Consider the following 25,885-nt stretch of genomic DNA (forward strand, 5'->3'; position numbering starts at 1 on the left):
TAGTTTATTAACGGCACACCGAACTTCACGGAGTCCCGCTGGTATCACACAGATGTCCACACCGCGCTCGTTCAAGGCGCCGGCGAAAAACAAAGCATAAATAAAAAAAAGAAACTCGAATATCCGACGAAACCACCGCTGCCACCAGTGTAACGCTTGCTTGAGCGTTTGTGGGTGTTTTTGGGGCTTTAACTGAATGTTTTGAGAAATAAAACCCTCGAATACTGACGAGCTCTTTTTCCCAACTTTATTCTCTATTCACCTACTCCTCTCTCCTTCTCTTCCGCCTTTTGCCCCCCATCAGAATAAAAGTCCTCATCACAACAGGAACTTTAACATGGGGCATTTCTAACACAAAAAAAATTGTTGAATTTTTTAACTCTTACAGTATCAATACTAAATCGATACCACAGGTGACCAATAACCAGCCTCAAAAGTTAAATGGATTGAAACAATTTTATTAAAAAAACAATGCTTGAAACTCTGCTGCACCAAATGTACAAACAAAAAGTATCAAAATGTTCACACAAAAAAAAAAAACCTACAGCCAAGCCAGGGAACATAAAGTAGGTTAAATTTTGAAAAGATACTAGTAAAATAGTTTAATATCTTCATATCTTGTCAGTCTTTACTCTTTATCACATGGTGCAAAAAACAAAAACGTATCAATGTACCAAACCAAAAAAACCTAGAGGGAACATAGGTTCAATTTTGATTTTGCAGAAAGGAAAAAAAAAAAACCGTGTTTATATCGTCACATCTTTATTTTTTTGACAGCTGCAGATTTTTGGACAGGAAAACTAACTTGCCACTGTGGCAGTAATAGTAATATGCCATTTATTTTACTGTCACTAATAGTAAAATTTATATTACCAATCTCTTTATTCATTCAAATTCAATTAATATATTATTGTTTGAAAGTGCAAAAATTATGAGACCTAAACTTCATTCATTGGTTCTTGCGTGTCATGCAAGCACATTTGAGCTTTCGTGTTTACCGTATCTTATAAGTAGGCTATGTGCGCTGATCAGTGTTGTGAATAAAAGTCTCAATAAAATCAGTTGAATGATGGACTCACCTGTCGATCCCTGAACTCCTTGAATAAGTCAGGATGAGCCAGAGACAAATGCTTAGCCAGATTTGAAGTGTTGTCTCCCGTTGCGACACATGATTTCAAACAGCGTTTGCATAGTGGCGCATTCACGTCTGTAGCTTCACCTTTTTCATTACCTCTGTAGGCAAAGTAATGCCATATTTCACTCCTACTGCCTTCTTTATTGATTAATTGCGGGCGTGTAGAATTAGCTTGATCAGTTCGATCCATCTTATTTCTCCGTTGTCACTTTTTGCTGGTTTCAAGTGACCCGCGTCTGTTTGGGTAGCGCACTGCCGTCTAGCGGTGAACTTCGAAACTGTCAAATACCAAATTGAGCAAAATTATGATATTGTACCATTTGAAATATAATATATACCGGTATTTTTGCAGTACCGGTATACTACACATACCTACTGTGGTACGTGGAAGACGTCCAGGCGGAGGACTTAATACGTATGCTTTGTGCAAACGTCTCTGAGAAATGAAGGAGCAAAGGAAATAAAGTTTCTTTACTTTAGCAAAGGAAAACCATTCTCCTCTTGGCTTATATCAAAATCCTCCAACATTTTTCTTTACAATTCCTCGTTTGTGCTTCTAATTCGTGAATGGCGTTTTGTTTTGTTTGCGCGTTCGTCACTAATCACGCAACGCATACGTCCTACATCATCATCCGGAACGGCTTCTACATACCACAGTCCACAAAAGTGAGAAAAAAGTATTTATTACATTTGAAATATGGATATTTATCTTACAAAAATGCATGGATTCACTACAGGTGGCCTTTCTTCACCCCTGGAGCCTTGTGAGGGATGTTTTATTACGAATGTGCGCACTTTATTTCACGTCTTCTGAACTGTTGACAGCCAACACCTGCTTACTCCCATTGAAAGGCTTGGAATAGCCAGGACATTTTTTAATATAACTCCAATTGGATTCGTCTGAACAAAGAAAGTCACATACACCTAGGATTCTTTGAGGGTGAGTAAAACACAGGCTAATTTTAATTTTTGGGTGAACTTACCCTTTAAGTCACTACCTGACTACCTAAACAAACCCCCAATCCCAATCATAATCTGGCAGGGGTGTTTTTTTTTTTTTTTTATTTAGCCCACACCAGAAATTGTAATGTGTGCACACGAAATAAGTTTCCCATGCGCACATTAAAGTGTATATTTTATTATTTTTACAAGGTCCATTTAGGGGCTGTGTATCATCGCATTATTACTGGATAACTTTTGATTCATTCCACATTCGACTTGTTTATATTATATGCACTTAAGCGCCAGTTGCCAACAAAACACAGATATTTGATGCAGTTTTACTTACCGCCTGCAGTTCAGACTCATGACCAGGATCTTTTATGCCTGGGACGCTTCAGCTTTCACTATCAAACGATGTGCAAATCCAGAGGGCCTTGTTTATAAAACATTCCTAGGAAACTCTGTTGCTGCCCCGTAAAAACAAACTGCATACACTGTTCACATAACACTGGGTTCTTTTGGAAGCTGAACAAGGTAAACCGTGCAACGTTAGTGTGAGAATACAGATGTAAAATTATGGTAAGTGAGTCTGTCACCTTTTTTCTTTATTGTCTCTTCTGCTTCATTACTTTAATTGATGGTCATTGTTCATGCTAATCAGTAGCTGGGTTAAGTGTGAATGTAATGTCTGCAGGTGTGATCTTCCCTGATCTCTGTGATAATGAGTGTTATAGTTATGCTGATTAGATGAGAGTTGGTGAAAATCTGGGCGAATTCCTGTAACTGTTGACATCCTTTGCATACTTAATCTTCTGAAGACGGCCTCCTGAAGTGTACATAAACTACAGTGATTCAGTGCTTTAGTCAGTCTTGATGACCGCAGCACACACAGTACCATCTCAATCAAGAACCTGATGAAGATTCACTCAGTCTCTGATCTTCACTTCTGAGTTTCCTACAGACATAACTGGATATTGTAGGTATTTTGTCGCAAAACTATAACTTCACAAATCTAGTTAATTTATGTGTACTTTTTAATACCATGTGAAGATATAGTTTAAGTGTTTCTAATAAACTGCTTAAAGAATCTTATATTTAGAAACTGAACATCATTCACTCCTAACAATAATAGATGAGGAGTAACACCTGAGTATGTTGTCATTTTTTTATTGCTTCATGAAACCGGACATGTACAGCTTTAATCAGTGAACCATATTTCTTTCTTATGAAAAGGAAACTCCTCATATAAAGATAGGCTACTTAATTCTTAACTAGAAATATCACAAATGCTCTGTAGTTAATAGGGAATTGAGAGCACTTCACACTTGCTTATATAAAACAGAAGATCTGTTATTGATAATTTGAGGAATCTGTGATTCATCTCTTACAGATCCACGTAACACTATTATAAAGATGGAGTTTATTAAAGAGGAGAGTGAAGACATGAAGATTGAAGAAACATACTAGCTGTGTCCCAAAGTTGAGTGTGCACACTTCGAAGGCCACGGACTTTGAAGACCAGACCTCCGAAGTGCACGAAGGGTCCTCCGAAGTGCGTGAGATGCTCCGCCTTCACAGGGTTTCCTAATTCCGTCACCAGATGTTTCCGATTAGCGCTCTGTCGCATAGCAACGGTGAGAGAAAAGCGCTGACGAGAGGACAGTCCTGCCAGGATAGGTGGAGCCAGAACTGCTCGTTTTTGTTTTTATGATTTACTCATAATGGAGGAGACGGTGATGAACCTCAGGCTTAGCCAAGACCGAGGCCAGGTAAACTACACTGGTTTGCTGCGATCTTTGTCGGATTACAACTTTAAATGCAGGTACTGGCTTGGAGCTTACTTGAATAATGTAATGATATACATACGAAAAACTACAAAATACACACATAGCAGTCCAAATGCTGACTGATATCTTACAAAGGTGCGATTTTATGTAGTTTATTGTCTTGACCATATGTAGACAGGTTTGCAACCCATATTTTTTAGGCAGTTAACCATAAAAATAAAACTGTATTTAAAAAAAAATAGAGCATAGTACAGCTTAATGTCCAGCAACTTTAAATTTAATAACCTTGAACATATTTAGACGTAAACTGCAACATACACAGAAGTGCAGCAGTATTATTAATGTAAAACCATCCTGACAAATTCTTTTTCATCAAGACAATACTGCACATACCTTTACTTTTACTCTCAATACCTTAAGTATATTAGAGTATGCAAGATAATACTTTTACTTAAAGGATAGTTCAGCCAAAAATGAAAACTGTGTAATCATTTACTCACCCTTCAGTTGCTCCAGGTTTGTAATTTATATTTTTGGGGGAACTATCCCTTCAGCTAAGGTTTTAAATATGAGTAGTAGTTTTTCCCCAATATGGAGGTGCTGGCCATTCACCAAGAGATTGACCTCCTGAAGACCCAAGAACACATGGAGGCAGGGCCGGGCTCAAACTGATGTTGTTTTTCTGATGTTAAACCGAAGCTATGTTGTAAAATAACCAGCGTGTTTTGTTTGACTTAACCAGACCATTAGATTTGACGTTAGGCCAATGTTAACTGTTAACTAGCATGAAATGGCTAGAAAATGAGCTTAAGTTACCAACGTACTAAAGCGTAACGTTAATCAGTTTTAAATGTTGTACATCTAGGCTACATAGCAATTTATGTGGTGACTGTGTTTGCAGGCAAACCTGCCTATGAAATGTTGGAGTGTGATCCTGACTGGACCCCTTCTCTGTACCTCGCCCATACTGAGGTCAAAGCTACGAACACAGACCGGTTCAAGCCCTTTTGGAGAATTATAAACCATGCTCACATCTAATATGTAAAATGTTTTTTTGTTTTTCCAAAAGATTTTGTAATGTCTCTTCTCACATGTAATGATTTTTAGCCATGTCTGTAAATAAAATACACAAAGACTGAATGAAATTCTGCGTCCTTTATCTGTATTAAGGAAGAATTGTGCAAAATCAGTGTTCTTTGGTTGCAAACACAATTACATAACTTAATTGTGGTAACAACCAACTTAATTTCAGTTTCTTTACATATTTAACATGTAATTACATTTAGATGAATACATTTACATTATAAAGAGTCCATAGAAAACTTTGTGTGTGTATGCATTAATATCATGTAGTTGTATATATATGGGTGCTAGAAGTTGGGCAACAGTTTGACGTCCCTTGACCAGTCGCTCTGCTCGTAAGGATCCAGTCCTTTGATTCCCTTTATTTTCTCGTCATATCTCGTCTTTGCATTAGGATTTAGTTTTAGGTGGTATGGTCCGACAATGTTTTCTTTAGCCCGCTGCATTTTGTAGGATCATATTCTGTTTTCATTATTTTCATGCAAGAACACTAGCCTGCTATGCCAGCCCATGTAAACGGGACAAACGTACCCATAATTCCTTGCATTCTGATGACGTTGCCGCAAAGTTGGTCACATGTCTTAGCGATCTCTATTGCGCTCTACAATATTTCTATGAATAAATCTCTGACAGAGACTATCAGCCAATCACTGTGTGCATAGTTAGTAAGTATGCTGACATCATCCATAGCAACAAGGTCAACCCCGCCCCTTACTCTTAGTTTAAGACTTCTGTCTATTCCTTAGTAAAAGTTTGTCTCAGCAGCTTTGTGAATAGGTTTTAAGAAAAAACTCATAGCTAAAAACTTTTACTGCTATTTAGGAGAACTCTTAGTGGTAAGATAAAATGTTTTGTGAATACAGGCTCAGATTTTTTTGAAAGTTCAGTGAAGCTGAACTATTGCAGATTTAAATGGATTTGGCACTGTATTTGTAGCAATTATGTTGCCAGTAATCTTGACAGCAGACAGAATTTGTTTCCAAGAATATCTGTTGAGAGGAATTTTGTTCCCTTTTGTTTACTTAAAATGGACATGAGTTTAGGAGTGCCTCTCTTCTAGAAAATGTACAAAGTTGCAAAACAAATTATATATTGATTTCCATTTTTCATTTTCATATGGATCCACCTTCTGCTGAAGTGTATCAATTGTTGTGTCCCTGATGGTAATTGGTGGAATAACAACATTATTTGTCTGTAAGTCTGAGAGTGTTATGTTGTCATCAATAACAAAACCACTGTTTGTGTCATAAATACCATTCATACTTGGGTCATGCATTCCTGCATTGTTGACCATGCACCTTTGCCACAGATGAAGAGGATTTTGCCCCCTTGAGTTGAAAGACCGTGGTTATTCCAGTGGTTCTGAAATTCAGCACTTCCTTGAATTTCTGGCAAATAATTATAATGAAAGCAAAATACATGGAGCTCATAAAGTTAATCTAACATGCTATTCTCCCCCATAAAGTTCAAAAGATTAACAAAATGAAATGACACCTCTCGATTTAGCTCCGCCCATAATCTCTCAATTCTTTGATTATGCACTGACCTGCTAGTTATTACACTGAGTCTGTTTAATCCTCTCCTATGAAGCATGAAACAGGCAACACCAGTGTTTTCAAGTCTATGATCACATCTCACTGTAGATGGCTCTGTTGTTATCTAGACAAGCAAGGTAATGCTGGCTCGAATTAAACATCAACACAGATGTGGAACACATCCTCATTCTCACAAGTTTGTGGTTTCCATCTATGTGCCTAAGAGAAATTGAAACCAGATTAAATAATGTGAGGTAAAAGTAAAATAATATGAAAGCATATGAGTAGCAAAATTAATTTTGAAGTGTAATATGCAAATGGTAATGGCTTTCACGGGTTTGGAACGACATGGGGGTAAGTGATTAATGACAAAATTTTCATTTTGTGGTGGAGTAACCCTTTAATAAATGAATGAATAAATGCGCTTTTGCTACCTGTAGCAATACAATGAGGAAAATGTTGATAAATTGGATATATTTTAAGTTATATTAGGAGTTTCTAAATTTTTTTTTTTTTTTTTTTACCAGTTTTCATAATGTTAATCAGTTGAAAACGGCATAGCAATGTTATTATCAGTGTGTATTAACGATCTTTGAGCAAATTTGCTGTGCGATCTGAGTGGCTTGTCTTATTTGCAAACAAATTGTCACTTAGAAAATCTAATGTTTTTCTAATTACAAAACACTAACCAAAACCATGAGTTTTATATTATCATAGTTGTTTAAATGAAGTAAGTGTATATGTAGTCAGTGGAGGTTGGTTAAAGGACACATGAAATGTTGTTGCATTTACCCTTTTATATTTACATATAGGCATTTAGCAGACGCTTTTATCCAAAGCGACTTACAAATGAGAACAACAGAAGCAATCAAAATCAACAAAAGAGCAATGATATACAAGTGCTATAACAAGTCTCAGTTAGCTTAACACACTACATGTAGCAAAGATTTTTTTTAAATCATATAATAAATAAAAAGAAAACAGATAAAATAGAAAAAGAATAGAGTAAGTTAGTGTTAAAGGCCTTTTTTATTGTTGTCAATTGTATATTAAATGAAAACAAAACAAACATTTAGAATAAAAAAAATAGATTAGCTAGTGTTAGTTTTTTTAATAAAGAAAACTAGTTAGTTAATGAATAGAGGGCAAGTCTAAAAGTGGCAAGTTTTTTTTAAAGAATAGAATTAGAATAGAGAGTGCTAGAGTTAGAGGACCAAATAAAGATGGAAGAGATGTGTTTTCAGGCGATTCTTGAAGATGGCTAAGGACTCGGCTGCTCAGACTGAGTTGGTAGTTGAGTTTGATAGAATAATCGTTATTAATAAGTTTGATTATAATTTTTTGTCAAAATAATCATGATTATCAGCTTAACCGTTATTGTGCAGCCCTAGGAACGACCCTTAGCCAACAGCTCTTGCAGGAAGGACAATATCAGAGATATGTCACAGGAGATTGGGTCTGCGTCACGGGCTGCACACCAGGCGGAGAAGACAGATCATATAAGGGCATAGAGGCGTTTTGTAGATGGTGCTCTAGCCTGAGAGATTGTGTTTAGCACATTCTCAGGGAAGTTCACAAGCTCCCATCTAGAGTCCAAAGGTGCAGAGCCCACAGCTCAGGATGGGGATGCCATATTGTTCTGTTCGCCTGAGAGAGTGGGTCTCGCCTCATGGGGATGGGCCACGGTGCTGCCGAGAGCAGCAGGTACAGCTCTGCAAACCAGTGCTTGTTCCTCCAGAGAGGGGTCACCAACAGAACCTTGCGTCTCTGTTCCCTGACTCACCTGATTATCTGCTAGATCAGAGCAATCGGGGGAAAAGCATAAAGGAGTAGGTTGGGCCAGTCGTGGGCCAATGTATTCCTGTCCTTCGAAAAGTAAGTTGGGCAATGAGAGTTATCTTCTGAGGCGAAGAGGTCGACTTCTGCCCTGCTGAAGATCTCCCAGCTTTTCTGAACCATTTGAGTGTGGAGCGTCCAGTCCTCCAAGGGGACGTTGCTCCGAGACAGCATGTCTGCTCCTTTGTTTAACTTGCCCAGTACATGCACTGCTCTTAGCAAGCGCAAGTTGAGCTGAGCCCATTCCAAAAGGTGCTCCATCTGTATAAAGAGGCGCTTCGAGGAGAGACCGCCCTGGCGATTTATATAAGACACCACCGTCATGTTGTCCGAACGGACTAAAATGTGGTGTCCCCTTTGGTCTGGCAGAACTGTGCGAAGGCCCAGACACACTGCCAGCATTTCCAGGCAGTTGATGTGAAGCCGACCTTCCTCTTTCGACCAGTGTGCCATCACACAACGCTCCCCAACCTGTGTTGGAGGCATCTGTCTTCATCTTGCAGACCATTCCATCCACTGAGGATCTTTCCAAGGTGCCAGGGCTGTTACACAGGCCTGGTCCACCCTGACACGAAGGCATCTGAAATGCCAAGTGTGGGACAGAACTCGTGATTTCAGCTAGTGCTGAAGCATGCAGAGCAGGCCCAACTGAAGCAGAGATGGGCACTCGAGTTAGTGACTAAATTTGCTCTAAAATTTGCACTTTTAATGTCGCCGGATGGGGGCAGGGAACTCAAGTCCATCACTGCTGCAGGCACGAAGGTGGAGTGATGCGGTGAAGATGGCCAAACAGGAAGAGGTCTCTCGATCCACTGGGAGGCTTGATCACGGCGAAGGCTTTGGAGAAAAAGGAGTTTTCCCCAAAGCATCTTAGCAGACGTAGTACGAGTGACGTATCGATAGGGAACTAGTATTGTCAGTCACAGGCTGCTGTAAACCAGACTCACCAGATTAACACTAAATTTAACTTAAACATCATACTTTAAGGTTTTTCTTAAGGAATAATCAGTTGATCCACATGATCAGGATCAGGATGTCTCAGCACTCACACCGTGTCGGTGCATCAAGTGTGTTGTTAAATTAGTCATGCTTCCTGTATATTTTATAGCAGCACAACATATTTTACAAATTGCATGGGTTTTATCAAGATTTCCATCTCTTATAAAACCTAAAGATTGGAAGTTTCCACAGATTGGATTTGTAATTACTTGGTGGAGGATGCAGCTCTACCTCTGCCATGTTAATATATGCTCTATGTCTGACTTTCAGGACACACCTCAGTCTCCATAGTGTTGTGAAGCTTTATATTCATGTAGCAACAGTGGTGAAGAGAGAATGTGCTTGAGAAACAGTTTAGAGAAGAAAACAATCTAAAAATTTTGGTCACTTTCTTATTAATAAAATTATATCTACCCCCACAGTGCAACTCTACGCTTATTTACCTATTTGCCACCATAACTTTTATTTTATTGTCCTCTTTTAATTCGTAATGGATCATGCATTTTGCTACAGTTTTGCTTGGACATGTTAAAAATATCTAATCAATTTGGTTAATACATTTTAATTTTGCAACTTATAAATTGTTAAAATGTTTTTAATTTGCATATTAAAACTAGTGTAGGAAATGGCGTGTAGGGAAGAGCAGGAAACTAGTGTTTTAAATGTAAATTCTATAATTGAATTTTCATTTTTCATTAAAGGGGTCATATGATGCGATTTCAAATTTTCCTTTCTCTTTGGAGTGTTACAAGCTCTTGGTGCATAAAGAAGATCTGTAAAGTTGCAAAGACTAAAGTCTCAAATCCAAAGAGATATTCTTTATGAAAGTTAAGCCTCGTCAGCGCCCTCCTGAAACAGCTCGAACTCCGCCCAGATGTTCACACAAAGAAAAAAGGCGTACCTTTTATTCTCGTTATAGTATTGCTGTTGCTGCCATGTCGTATAGACGCTGTGTGTTTCACTGTGAAAGCGAAACTACTTTGTTTGGTCTTCCAAAAGAGGACGATATTCGCTTCATCATGCCTGGAGCTGATCCGTGCTGGTCGCTGAGGAAATACATCAACTTTGCACTGTGGATCGCCGAATCGGCTTTCATCATGGATGAAGCAGAGTCCAGCCCGGGGTCGTCACATGTGGTTGCTGCAATAAAAAGGTACGCTCCTTTGTAGAATCTTCCTGCCGCGCTGTTCTCAAGCCGCTCGCCTCTGCTCACTCAAGCCGGCCACGGCTCACTCTAGGCCTCCGGTTTCTGCTCACTCAAGGCCGCGGTGTGTGACACTGTTTCGTTGAGAAAGCGAAACTACTTAGTTTTTGCCTTCCAAAAGAAAACATGACTAGAAATCATGTTTATATCACGTTTATAATGGGTTTTATATTTATGACTTGTCGCTCCGGCCAGACAAGGCATCATAATATGTTAAGGGGCGTAATATTTCCGTCACATGCTTGAGGTATTCGGCCAATCACAACGCGCTGGATAGCTGGCCAATCACAGCACACCTCGCTTTTCAGAGCGATGAGCTTTGTGAAAATTGATGAGTTTCAGAAGGCAGGGCATAGAGAAGAAACAATAAAGTACAGTATGTGGAAAATGTTTTTATTGTTTTTGTTTGTTTTTTTACCTTAAACCGCATAAACACATTTCATTACACCAAATACACAAAATAATGTTCTTTTTAGCACCATCATATTTTAAATGTTGCACGTATGTGTGGGAAAATATAAATTTAAATACAGATATAGATTGCCATTTTACAAATTGAATTGTCATTTTGCATATTTCAAAATTAAATTTGCTACCCATATGCTTAAAGTTCAGGATTGTTTATTGCATCAAATTAATCTAAAAAGAAACAGTAAGTATATGTAGGCTACTGGAAACACAACAAAGAATCAACTGTGCTGATAAAAATATTTCAGATCTGAGCAGAACTAGAATAATATTTCCATGTTTTTCCTGATCATAAATTTAAAGTTGCCTGGTATTTACAGGGTTCCACAATCAGTAAACTTATCCAGATATTACAATTTTAAATTAAAACGGAATTAATATGCTAACAACACCAGATAGAAACAAGTCATTTTTTTTTAAATTGTCAATTTATTTATAAACTTCCAGTCACATTGTGACATTTCAGAGCAAGGTGCATGTGTGACTAACATTTTGACTCAAATTAAATTAAGTGACACCTCAACATAGTTGAAATTTGAGGGAATCTACTGCAACCGTTCACTATTTGAAACTACAGTACAGTAAAGTATGATGTATTTTAATGTAAAAATCTTGATAACATTAAAAGGGGACCTCGGAAAACAGTACAAAATAAAAAACAAGGGTAAGTTCCTTTAAATTTTTTTTATTTTATTTTTTTCAAAATGTGGTGTTTCCATCACTAGTTTCTAATGCGATACTTCAAAATGCACATAAAAACAGGGTGATAAAAACATTTCTGCTCTGATTAGGCTACATCTACATAGATCCGGATACTTTTGAAAAGGGTAATTTGGTTCTCTGTCCACACTCGCATTTCCCAAAGGTTCTCATCCACACTGAAACATTGGAAAACGTTGAATTCACTTTACAGCTGATTAAAGTGATACAAATGCAACAGACATAGGTTTACATGCAATTTTTCTGGCAGGATCATTTAATTTAGGAAAAGATCTCACCATTCACATGTCCAGGTTGCACTCAGTCACCATTATGTGTCTGATCTAGCCTTGATTTCACACAGCATATTTCTTGTAATACTCTTTAACAAAGAACACAAACAGGGTTTCACATTTGCATGAATTAACACTTGTATCGATGTGAAAAGAAACAGAAAAAAAATTTCATTACTCTAACCATAATTGTCTTCCCAAATGAATGCACAGTTAGAGGTCTGCACAGACTTAAAACTGAAGATTGTCTGAGCTGAACCGAACCCAAAATCGTTTTTTCACAATGAATAACCACACTTTTTAAACATGCTGTATTTCACGATTGTATGCAACAGATAAACAAATACATGTAACGAAACAGATTCATCAAGGCTGTAACACAGGTGTAGCAGTCACACACAGAGTTTTTTAATGGTTGTAATGACAAGATCATACAGTGGGTAAAAAAATCATTTGATCCCCTGCTGATTTTGTACGTTTGCCCACTGACAAAGAAATGATCAGTCTATAATTTTAATAGTAGGTTTAATCTGAACAGTGAGAGTGTCACGAATCCGGCCTCTGTGGCCCTCCCTGAACACCACCGGAGGGATCCCTCTCCTGAGTATAAGTTTAAACTACATTTCCCACAATACACCCCGCACCTGAGACTGATTGCCCGCACAGGTGTTCCCCATTTCAGTGACCTATTTAAGCAGTATCCAAACTCTGTCATTGCGGAGTCTTGTTTTGCCCCGGCTACATTACTGAGCATTTCTCCTGTTTCCTGATTCCCTGTGCACTACCTTGGACTGATATTGTGATTCTCTGCCCCCTGCCCTGCCCTGGCCTCTGCCTAGTAAACCCGTTTGTGATTTTGGATTTGTCTCTGATGCCCCTGTTGTTACCTGATCTCCGCCTGTTTGACTCTTCTCTTAAATAGAGCTGCAAATGGATCTCCGTGCCTCTAAACCCTCATTACCGAGAGACAGAATAAAAAATAAAAAAAAACCAAGAAAAACGCATTTCAAAAAAGTTATAAATTGATTTGCATTTTAATGAGTGAAATAAGTATTTGAATCCTTTGCAAAACATGACTTAGTACTTGGTGACGAAACCCTTGTCAATCACAGAGGACAAACGTTTTTTGTAGTTGGCCACCAGGTTTGCGCACACCTCAGGAGGGGTTTTGTCCCACTACTCTTTACAGATCCTCTCCAAGTCATTACGGTTTCGAGGCTGACATTTGGCAACTCAAACCTCCAGATTAAGGTCTGGAGACTGGCTAGGCCAAAAAAGAAGTGACGGGGAGGATAATGTTTTTTTTTTTTTCTTGTCTGAACTCACGGAATCTCTCCCCAAATGCATTTGGATGCTTGCGCAGTGTAAATACAATTTATCTGATTATTTTCTTCTTTTAACTTTTTCAGGGAGGGTGAGTCTCTGTATATGTACAGGTGCATCTCAATAAATTAGAATGTCGTGGAAAAGTTCATTTATTTATATTAGTCAATGATTGTCTTCTGGACAACTGAAAGTGAAAGAAAAGTGAAAGTCATGACATTTGCCAAGTATGGTAACCCATACCTGGAACTGGTGCACTGCATTTAACCCATCCAAGTGCGCACACACAGCAGTGAGAAGTGAACACACACCCGGAGCAGTGGGCAGCTATATCCACTGGGGTTATAGCAATTCCTCTCCTCTGTGTCTCTCCAAATCAGCGTAGCGCCATTTTGACATCTGACTTGTACACAAGTGGCATACACTCTTCTGTGTCAGCCGTGCCACAAGGGTACGTTTTTTTTTACATGTATTTACGCTTTGGTTTGAAAGCAAACAGTGCATCAGCACAGCGCAGCTGACACAGAAGTGTATGCCATCTGCGTACTGCTCAGAATTGCCAAAAAGGCGCTATGCTGATTTGGAGAGACACAGAGGAGAGGAACTGTTGAATAAATTTTCTTTTTGTTATTTTTGTTTTCTTCATGTACAAAAAGTATTCTTGTCACTTCAAAACATTGCGGTTAAATCACTGATGGCAGATGGACTATTCTGACGATGCTTTTCATACTTTCCTGGACCTTGACACTGTTATTTATTTGGCAGTCTATGGGACAGTCTCAAGCCTCCCAATTTTCATCCAAAATATCTTAAATTGTGTTCCGAAGACGAACAAAGCTTTTACGGGTTTGGAACGACATGGGGGTAAGTGATTAATGACAAAATTTTCATTTTGCGGTGGAGTAACCCTTTAAGAATACGATATCTCTTAGTTATAGATTAAATAGAGATTAAACATAGTTTTCTCCATTAGCATAATTATGCTTGCTGTATGCAACTGTAAAGTCTAACCCAAAACTCCCAATATGTGTAAGGCAAAATCTCACAACAAAAATGTCAAACCAACAATTAACAAAAGAAAACTACACAACCTAACGCCCTCCCCCACCAACCCTTCCCAATATTATAAGGCTACATCCCTTTAAAACAATGCTCCCAGTATATTTACTTACTCCTCATGTAAACTCTGTTAACGATTCATTCTCCTGTGGATGTCTGCCGATTCAGATACCTCACATGTATAACAATGAACTTAGAATGCATAACTGAAATGAATAAAAAATTGTCTAAAACATTGTTATCCAGTTCAAAATACACTTACTGTAGTGACTTAACCATATAGTCTTTAGCTATATGCAAGAGGAAAATAACAAATTCCTTGAATCACAAAAATATAGCATAAGAGTACTTCAGATATATTCTGTCCAAGTTACCTGCAAACTGCAGGCAGACCAAACTAAAACTGAAACGGCCTGAAGGACTCCCAGAATCCAGACCTAGTTGACATGATACTCAAAATTCCCCGTATGGGTGTGAAAGGCGGTCTTCCATTCATCCTCCTCCCTAATCCGAACCAAGTAATAAGCACTGCGGGGGTCCAACTTCGTAAAGATGGTTGCCTCCTGCAAGAGCTTGAAGGCCGATGACATTAATGGCAAAGGATAATGGTTCTTTACTGTGATGTCATTCAACCCCCAATAGTCAATACAGGGGTGCAGCGAACCATCCTTCTTCTCCACAAAGAAGAACCCCGCCCCAGCTGGAGAGGAAGAGGGACGTATAATGTCTGCTACCAGAGAATCGTCTATATACCTCTCCATGGCCTCCCGCTCCGGACCGCACAGAGATTAATGTCACCCCTTAGGTGGAGAAGTGCCAGGCAACAGGTCAATCGCACAGTCGTACGGGCAGTGTGGAGACAGAGATGAAGCTCTGGACTTACTGAAAACCGCTCTCAAGTCATGGTAAAGCCTCCGGTACATCCGCCAGGCTGACCGGCTCCTTCTGCAACAGAGAACAAGACAAGACTGGGGAAAATGCAACACCCAAACATTGAGCTAAACAGAAAGGGCTCCAAGCCAAAATAGAACCGTGAGTCCAATCAATATGGGGGTTATGTTTAACCAACCAGGTGTGACCCAACACCACTGGAGTTGATTCCTCTAGGGCAGGGGTTCCAAAACTTTTCCATTCCACGACCCACCTAGACAAGTATAATCTATTTCACGACCCACCAAAACATTTGAGATTACTTTAAGCCTGATCTTAATTAAAAGTTTGATATGACAGAAAATAAGTATTTAAGAAAAATAACCATTTTATTTTAGTGTACAATTGAAAATTTAAAAATTTCAGTTTGAAAACCCCTGCTCTAGGTGTGCATGATAAATATCGGCCGATAATTAATGCGCATCTCGTCAGTAAAGCCAGTTCTCTAATCAGTGGTAAATTCCATCAGGTGCTTGATTTCACATAGAGCAGCTGTTACTACACAGAGCCGCTGTTCACTGACAAGCTGTGCAAATCCATGCTGATAATGAACGTGGATTTGCGCAGCTTGTCAGCTAACAACGACTCTGTCAAAGGACAAACATGCTTGCTATCCCACATGGCCGTTCCCCACTCTCTCACTTGCCCCACCAAGAGCATGATGGAGAGTGAAAGAGAGCGAGCATTGGGACAGAAATGACCAACATGAGTTGGGCTCACCCGACTATGGAGCGGGGCGGATTAAGCCGCGGTTCTGAGTGGCGAGCTACCAAAAGGCTGGCCTGCAGCTGGTCAAGCCATTCCACCAGCTAGTTAAGTTGGAGAGAAATCTCCAAGTAGGCATGACAAGAAGCCAGAATTTTTTTCCTGCTGGCGACCCAGAAGAGAGCCCTGGTGCAGGTGGGCTCAGTGCAACTCCATTTCCTCTGCTGAATCCATTATTCTGGTGAGTAGATTCTGTTAGGGTCTAGGATAGATAGAGGAATCAGATGCAGAGTAGTGAAAAAGAAGAATCTTTATTCTCGCCACAAAATAACATAAACAGTAGTTAAATGCTGCTCAGGTGAACAGAGATTCCAGAGCTGGCCGGCACACTGCGGACCACTCGAGCTGCCGGATTTCCGTACTACAAGTCCTTAAGCATGGAAGAAATAGAAAGTCAGACACTGGTGCTTGCATTAATACACAAAACATGAGCAAGGACAAAACAATCTACTCACGACGACGAACAGAAAGGCAGATACAAATAAGGGAGTGGGGGAATGAGCGACAGGTGGGGGAGAGTCAGCTCGTGATCTGCGCACCCTCGCCGCTAGATCAGCAATGATTGCCCAGACAACAAACTACCGAACATGACAGGACAACAAAGACCGCAGGGGAAGCTGAGAGGGCACCCTGCATTGTGACAGTTCTCCACGCAGGTTTACAGTTAGTTTCAACCCCAAAATGAGCAGCCCATGGTGTTTCTACCCACACTTTCAATTTTTCTTTTTTAACACTTCAACACATAAAAACAGCGATTTAGTATCGATTAATAAAAGTCGCATGGCAGCACTGACAACAAATTTATGAGCTTCTGAATGTTATTTTTTGCACAGTGCGATCTCAGATCTGTGTGCCAGTGGTGTGTGTGTGCGCGCATCAATTAAAGCAGCGCATTAATATTAAACTGAACAGTTTTAATGCCTTGGCCTTAAAAACTATTTATGAAAAATTGTTCAAACTATTTGCATGAAAATCAAATAGGCCTATTGTTTTTTTGTTGTTGTTGTTTTTTTTTTAATGTGTATGTACTGTACAAAGCATGAATGCATTCTGTATAATACAGAATGCATTTGGGGGGGGGCGGTGTTGGCACAGTGGTTAACCAGAAAAATTAAAAATCCCACGTCATGCGGAAAAGGTTGCCGACCCCTGATATATAGAGAAGCTTTTATCTTCCTGAGATAAATGTCATGTAGCTGACATTCTTTACAGGTTGTTATACTGATTATTTCCCTGGTTGAAAAAGCTTAGAGGCACAGAAATGATGCATGACTGTAAGTTGTACTTTATTTTTCAAGATATCCTCTGATGTTCAATTTATGTTATAACTTCTAATAAAGTGAAGAAATGTTCATTTAATTTGTGCTACGTGCTTCCGTTGCCTGAGGCAGATAATGTGATCTATCCCAGAGTCAGACTACATAAGACTTTGGAAACTTTAGTTTTTTCCAAATTTGTTCATAAAAAAATGCCTTCAATTCAAGGATGTAGAATTTAGCAGGGGTGCAACTGAATTGTTCCTGGCAATAATTTTGATCAAACAATTAAAATATTATTATATGTAACCACAGATGTTGTCATCATACCACAGACATTACATGATAAGTTAAATAAATACAATCAGCAAACTGCGCTCTTTCAAGGATGTGCTAGCTAGGCTATCTGTAATGCATTTAGAACTTTAATAAAGGTTTTTTTTTTCATGATGATACGAGGAACAATGTTCCCTCACTAAAGTTCAGCTATAGTTTAGTTATTCTACTGTATGTACATGTTAAAATGAATCTCAGATTCAAATTAATCCTGACAAGAAATATTTCCTTTACAATCAATGCAATCCATTAAATGTTCTTCCATCTACTGGAAGAAATAAACCACATTATGCAATGTTGCATTTCAACACAATTTTTTTTTCTTTGAATATAAGGTTGGACTATTATAGTGTTTTTCTGAAGATGTAGTTTTGAAAACATTTTCTTGCTTTTCTTCGGCACTCAGAAATGTTTGTAGTCTGTGTTCTTACATCAGATATGGTTGCTTTAACTGTTTGCTACTTATTTAGTGTGACGTTATGGACTTTTGTTTGTGTTCCTGTTCCTGCCTTTGTCTTCCTTTTGTTAGGGAAAATAAAATATAATCATTTCTGTGTGCAGTATGTGTACAATATAATCAAATGTTTTCTATTCGCAAAAGAGACGCTTTAAGGCCGACAGCCCTCACTTACAGTAATTCACAATAGCTGTTTTGTTCTAACCATGAGTGAATTGAAAGATCACGACAAGTGAGAGAATAATAATAACCCTGCTTAGCAGGCCATGGCAAAATGAGTCATTTGTCTTAGTACAAATGTCATGTGTTTCACTAACAGCATTATATTTACTCATGTTGTCTGTACTATTTGCCAAGTTAGCAGAATTGAGAGAAAGATTAGAGTAAATGACGAATGTTTATCCTCTTGTGGTTTCCTCACCTTCTTTGAGAGTGACAGACAGCCCCAATAGGACACTCTACTCAGAAGACCAATAGAGTCAATCACTGATTCTACGAATTAGGGAACATTAAACATAAAATGGCCACGATTCTGCGAAAAGAGATTATTTCTGGACACGAATGTACGTGCAGAGGGGTGGGGATGCCATATAGAGGATGGAATATAATGTTGTGAAATGATGCTGAACTTAACTCTCTGCTGTGGTGACACAAGGAGAGTTCCATGCGCATGTTATAATAAACATAGACCAAAGAAACATCTCTCTGACTCTTGTGCATTCCTCATCTGAGTGACTCTGAAATAACTTTTTCCACAACACTTTTGACCTGTGCTGCGTCTCAATGTGCCTACTTATACTACGCCCTTAAAGTATGTACAGTTTTGGTGAAGAAAAAGTAGAAGAATACAAAATCTTTGACACACAACAACACCACACAAATGCATCTTTAAAGGATCACCCCTCCACAACACTATACATGCACCCTGTCACTGTGAACCGGCCTGTCAATCATCTTGTCACAGTTAACATCCTCCACATTTCCGCCAAAGCGCAATGGATTTTGGGCAATTTTAGCCATTAGAGTGTGCACAGATCCACACTTCAAAAATCGACCTGAAATAGTAGACCATCTGGGGACTTTTGGCATACTCTTTTCAACATACTATGCTTTGGGACATACTTATTCTAATCTCACATACTATTTAGGATGGATAGTATGAACATTGAGACGCAGGGCTAGTTTTCCTGAGTTGCCCTGATTAGTTAATTTGGTTCCACCTGTGTTTATTAATTATCTCATTTGTCTAAGTTGTACTTAAGTCGTCTCAGGTTACGAATGTAACCATGGTTCCCTGAGTAGGGAACGAGACACTGCATCCTCTAGGGGTCGCTATGGATACGGGATACGGCTAAGAACCTAGCATTTTATACTTAGTCTTGCCTGTCACACAGGGGCTACTGCTTGCTTTCGCATAAGCTTGCTGAAGGAGCTGTCTCAACAGATCTTCAGTAGCAACACCCTGTTTAGACACGTATCTGAGGATACATAGGTGGAGTGGCGCCCAAGATGAACGGGGCTTTTACCAACTCAAGAAAGGGCACGAAGCAACCGCGCAAAGCCCTCACCATATAGGATTTTAGAAAGAACGCAGAGTACTAGTGTGCGAACTTACCACAGTGTGGATTTCAGAAAGTGTGCAAAGACTTCACGTGCACACTTACCATAACATGGATTTTCAAATACTGTTCTAAGGAGGGGCTCTCGTGGCACTCTGATAGAGCAGCTCATAGATGGAATGGTGCATCTCAAAACAGTATGTTTGAGAGTCATCAACTCGATCTGTGGAAATAATGCTGGAGCACTCTGGGGAAAAACAGCGAACTCAGTCTCATATGAGAGGAGAACTCTTAATTCAGAGTAGTGCGCTCATAGGCGACCCTTCTTGGAAAAGGGGAGCGCTGCTAAACTACCACGAGAATCGCCCAAATAGCCTCTCATGTTGAGGGAAGCGATGCTTGAAGTATATAAACAAATACACACTGGCTGAATGGAGCCCAAGGAATCAAGATCTAATCATCTCAAGAAAGGGAATGAGGTGGAGCGTGTAACCCTTACCGTACAGGATTTCAGAAAGTGCGCAGAGTCTTGCGTGCACACTTACCACTTACGTGGATTTTAGAAAGTGCGCAAAGTGTTCACGTGCACACTGACCACCAGAAAGTACACAGAGCTTAGCTTGTGTACTTATAGGTTCCTAAGCATCGCAGAGGCGCTGAACCGCACGGGAGAGGCTAGCTCGAATTTTGTACACCTCTGGCGAGGGGAGCATCACCTGAGGCAGCATATACAAGAAGACTTCCGTAACTACCACCTTCACTTACAGTTGGATGAGACAGCACAACTAAGCGGCCAGGAGGCCCCGTAGGGTGACCTGGCCGGACATCCATGAAATTCCCTGCAGTGTTGTCTGATGATCAGCGAGGCTCCCGCAGAAGCCTGTGATCTCGGTCACCTAATACCAGAGCACGAGGCCGGACGGCCGGTGCTGACGAGTGTTTAGTAAACTCCGTAACTGAGCACTGCAAAGGAAACTCACAGAGTCTATTAGTAGACACATAAGCACCAGCAATTTAATACACATAAATATATTACAGAAAGGGTTACATACTCACCCACCTTCCTCCACTGGAGCCCCGCTCAAGGGGCGCCTCCTTTAGTCCGGACCATCAGTAAGGTGGTTGCTATGAACATCAAACCAGCCGAAACATCATAGGTCCAGCATAGGAGACTGTTATGTGAGAATTTTCCACCTAACCTCGATCAGGTGGAGAGCTGGTGGTTACAGGGGAATTAGGTAGGGGAGGATAAAAGCAGAAGTTAAAAAACACCCAAAGGGAATGAGTAGCTACCTAGGTATCGCTCCGATTCGGACAAGAATGTTTCCTCGTCTGAATCACATCCCTCAGGTCCTGCTTATCTCCTCGTGACCCACGATTCCTCTTATCCCTGCCCGCAGGCGGGGGAGGAGCGCGAGCCGCGACACTAGCCTTCTGCGCCCGTCTTTGATCCTCAGACCGAGACGGGCCAGGACCCCTATGTTGTTCGGCCTCGGACCTGGACCTTCGTGGAATGAAGGATTTAAAGGCAGCCGAGTGCGTCCTTGCCTCCCTGAACTTCTCGGCCCCTTTCTTTCCTCCTGATGTCTGCCAGATTCAGCCACAGATGTCTCTCCGTTACCACCATGGCCGCCATAGACCTACCCATGGTGGAGGCGGCGTGCTTGGTAGCATGGAGAGAGAGGTGTATGGTGCGGCGCAGCTCGGCTACCTGGTCAGCTGAAAGGCCCTCGCCTTTATCCAGGTCCTTCAGCAGATCAGCCTGATAAGCCTGAAGCACTGCCATTGTGTGCAATGAAGCCACAGCCTGACCTGCTGCTGTGTATGCTCTGCCATTTAAGCGGGATGTATCCTGTAGGGGCTTAGATGGCAAAGAGGGAGATTTAAGAGAGGATGCTTCCCCCACAGAGAGATAGCTAGCCAGCTTCTCTTCTACAGGGGGCATCCTCTCATAGGCGTTTTCGCGCATCCCCTCGATGTTGGCATAACTCATATGCTGAAACCAATGGATGTGAGAAGAAAACAGCCTCTTCCATTCTTTTTCAATTTCTGTATGTAAATCAGGCAAGAATAGAAGGCACACCTGGGCTGGAGGGCTATGGTCAGACAAATAACGCTCGTCGAGGCGACCACGTCGCGGGACGCTTCCATGGCAAGTCCAACTTTGCCATGGCGTGATCCATAACCTCTAACAGCTCCGCATACGCAGTGCAGGAGGATTGAGAAGGCTCAGCCTCAGCTTCTTCACCCTCAGACATCTCCTGCTCTTCCTGGGCAGAACCCAGCAGAGCACTAACTTCGGTATCAGAGAGTGTTAATGACAACACATCTTCCTCCTGAAGTTCACTCTCGTCTGCCGCCGAAGAGCGTGAAAGGGAAAGCCCCTCTCTAAACTCCTCAGCGAGATCCACCTGCGATCCCCACGAGCTCACTCTCCTCCGTGCCTCAGCAGCGGCGGGTCCTGAACCGCGGGAAGCAGATGGCTGTCCCTCTTTTCCTCAAAAAGAGTTTCTCAGATTCACGCTTCAAACAAAACAGTCAGTGAAGACGAAGAAGAGAATGACGTGTTCTCCCGGTGCCTGATCATAGTCACGCCGGTAGTGACGTCAAGAGGTTGTCGCCGGCCAACTCGTTGGTGTTTTTTCAATGTATGCTTCAGACACGGGTCACGACGAGGTGTTCCTCATAGCGACCCAAATTAATGAATGAATGAAACTGTTGGAAACGATGAAGCTATGAAAATGAGTCAGTTAACCACCTGAGTGAAACTATCAGCACCATTTTACAATGGGGTCTATAGCTTATACGAAACCTCTGTTTCATTTAGTTAATGATACTTGAGTAGTCAGTATGATTAGGCATGTCTCAAGAATGATATATGACCCTTGTTCAAATTGATTTATGGCTTTGACCTTTCCCCTCCCCCATGTGGCCCACCCACGTCGTGACCACCAATGTTGGATGGACTCCCTGACCTGTTAATGATATCCAGATGTGGAAATTGGCATATGTGGAATTCCGATGTCAACCTTTGCCCTTCGAGGAGAGAAATATGATGTTTGTACAACTCAGTCTGGTGAGAATACCATAAATGAAGTCCTGAGGAATGTTTTTGAAGATTTTATGGTCCGTTCCCACATTCGTTGGCATGACCGGGGAGGAATCCAGCTGCATTCCAAGTTATAAGGTATTTATACCATTCCAAGGTATAAATAGATCTCAGATATTTCTGTGGAAAATCATAAAAGAGCTGTGAAATACATAGACATGGACGTCTTAAAATCACCTAAAACTCCTGAGAAGGAATAGGATGAAGACATGATGGAAAATCGGACTTTGGCTCCTCTGTCTCTCTTTCTCTCCCTCATGCTTGCCCTCTCTCTCTCTCTCTCTATGGGGGATGTGAGAAAAGAAGATATTGGTTTTAAGATCAATATCAAAAATAAGTAGACAATTTTTACAGATTATGAGAACATATCACAATGTGTGTGTGCATGCACATATAATCTGAAGACTTTATTAGATGTGTTGTTTAATACCTTTTTATAATGAAATTGAAAATAAACATTTAGCATAATGAATAAATAAATAAATAAGAAGCTTTAAGCTTAATGAATAAATCAATAAATGAGTAAAAATAAAATCCCTTGCCTTTTGAATGGATGACCATTCTTCGAATGAGGGGATTACAAAAACCCATAAAAACCTCTCTCTCTCCCTCTTTCTCTCTCTCTTGCTCACAAACACACACACACAGACATGCACACAATCTGTTAAATTGAAATAAAAATGTTTAGCTTAATGAATGACTAAAGAATGGGGTAAAAAATTCCTTATATTTTTCAGGAAGTCGGAGACAGGTCATGCCTTCACGGTATTTCAGTCATGTCTCAAATTACATTTTTAAGATCTAAGATCTGTATCCCTCTAGACGTGTCTGGCGCCGAGGAGGATTGTGGAGCATTGGACCGAGACGGTGTGGCGTGAATCTAGTTGGCATTTACAGCCTTGATTCAAATCTTATGCAGAGATGTTTTATTTCAGTGTTTTTGCTATGGCACAGACACAGTTTGTGTCTATTTATCTTTCAGAAAAGTTCCTGAGAACGAATTCAGACCATCATTTCACCTATCAGTCCCTCATTGTTTGAAATGTTTAAACAGGTGGAGACCGAACAAACCATGGATTGTTTAAGAAGTTTGTTAAAACAGCAGTACTAGTTGTTTGTACACGTTTCGGATTTAGTCACTATATTGTAATAATTTGTAGACTTTGTATGTTTAAATTCCATATTATAGTTTTTATTTAAGTTATTCTAATTATTCTAACTACTTGGCTGGGGTTCTGCACAAACGTGTTTTACTTATACAGTAATATATACATAATATACATAATATATTTAAACTAACGATGCTAAATATATAAATATATATATAAACTAAATATATTTAAACCAACGTGAGTTAATATAATAATTAATATATTCATTACAATCATCATTAAATGTTTCACTAATGAAAACATTTTTTATATAGTCTATGGTATCATTGTACAAGTTGAATTTCAAATCAAACTTTTAAAATTGTTTATTGACTGGTTGTCCGCGGATCCTTAAAAAGTCTTAAATTCCATAATATAAAAATAAGGCCTTAATTAGCAATAAAATACATTTACATTTGCATTTCAAAGGTCTTAAAAATTCAATCTAACCAACCCCGTAAAGATTTTATTTTCATTTTGAAATCTTTTTGTCTATTTGTAATGCAGGGAGAAAAACACAGAGCGGCTGTGGAAACCTATCGGAAAACACCTGGCACTTCTCAGTTCTGCTCCGTCGCGCCCACAACAGTATGCCAACCACAGAGCACTGCTGTATCACAAACACCGGCGTCTGCATCAGCTTCAAGTTCAAACACCGCGGCTTCCGCTCCAGAGCAACGCTTGGCTCCACCGCAACACTTAGAGCTGAGGTACTCTGGTGTCTGCATACGATAACAAAGCATCAGTCATATAATGTTAACAAGCCCGTATTCGGTTATAGTCATGGCGCCACCTATTGGCAACAGGAAGTGTCTTGTTAAACACTGTTATGGACTCCTTCCAAAATAATAAAAAACATCAACATGTGTTAAATAGGCTGGCAAAATTTTAGAAGCATGCTAAAACATGCTAGCAACACTTAGCTCAGTGTTAAAGCATGCTGTTAATGCAGTGAAATAGAATATTACTGTAACTCAAGCATACAATGTCCAATCTGCCACAAACTTCACAAGTTTGATAAGAGTCCTGGCCTGAAGACATCTACATGTTCATATTTGGTTATAGCTATAGCGCCACCTACTGGCAACAGGAAGTGACATGTTTTTTCACTGATATGCACTATTAGCAAACAAAAAAGTATGCCATTGTGTGCTAAACATGCTAGAAATATTCCCAAACATGCTAACAACATTAACTAAGTGCTAAAGCATGCTATTAATACTATGAAACAGGAAGTTGTTGTAAATCAGGCAAGCAATGTCTGATCTCCCCCAAACTTCATACGTTTGATAGGTGTTATGCCCTGAACAAACACCCATTCACAAATTCAGTTATAGACATAGCGCCACCTGCTTGTAACAGGAAGTGACATGGTTAACACTGTAATTGACTCCTAGGAACATATTAAAAAGTGTCAACAAATGTTAAATAGGCTGGCAACATGCTAGAAACATACTTATACATGCTAGTAGCACTTAGATAAGTGCTAAAACATGCTACTAATGCCGTAAAAAAGGAAATTGCTGTAACTCAGGCAAGCAATGATCAATCTGCCCCAAATTTAAACGTTTGACAAAAGTCCTGTCCGGAACACATCAACATGCCCTTATTCGGGTTATAGTCATAGCGCCACCTACTGGCAACAGGAAGTGTCATGTTTAACACTGTCATGGACTCCTGGCAACATATTAAAAAGTGTCAGGAAGTGCTAAATACACTGCCAACATGTTAAAAACATACTAAAACATGCTAGTAGCACATAGCTAAGTGCAAAAGCATGTTACTAATGCAGTGAAAAAGGAAGTTGCTGTAACTCAGGCTAGCAATATCCGATCTGCCCCAAACTTCACACGTTTCACAAGAGTCCTGTCCTGAACACATCAACATGCCTGTATTTGATTATAGTCATAGTGCCACCTGACGGCAACAGGAAGTGGCATGTTTAACACTGTTATGGAC

This window comes from Cyprinus carpio, chromosome B4, assembly GCF_018340385.1.
Source record: "Cyprinus carpio isolate SPL01 chromosome B4, ASM1834038v1, whole genome shotgun sequence".
Taxonomy (NCBI): domain Eukaryota; kingdom Metazoa; phylum Chordata; class Actinopteri; order Cypriniformes; family Cyprinidae; genus Cyprinus; species Cyprinus carpio.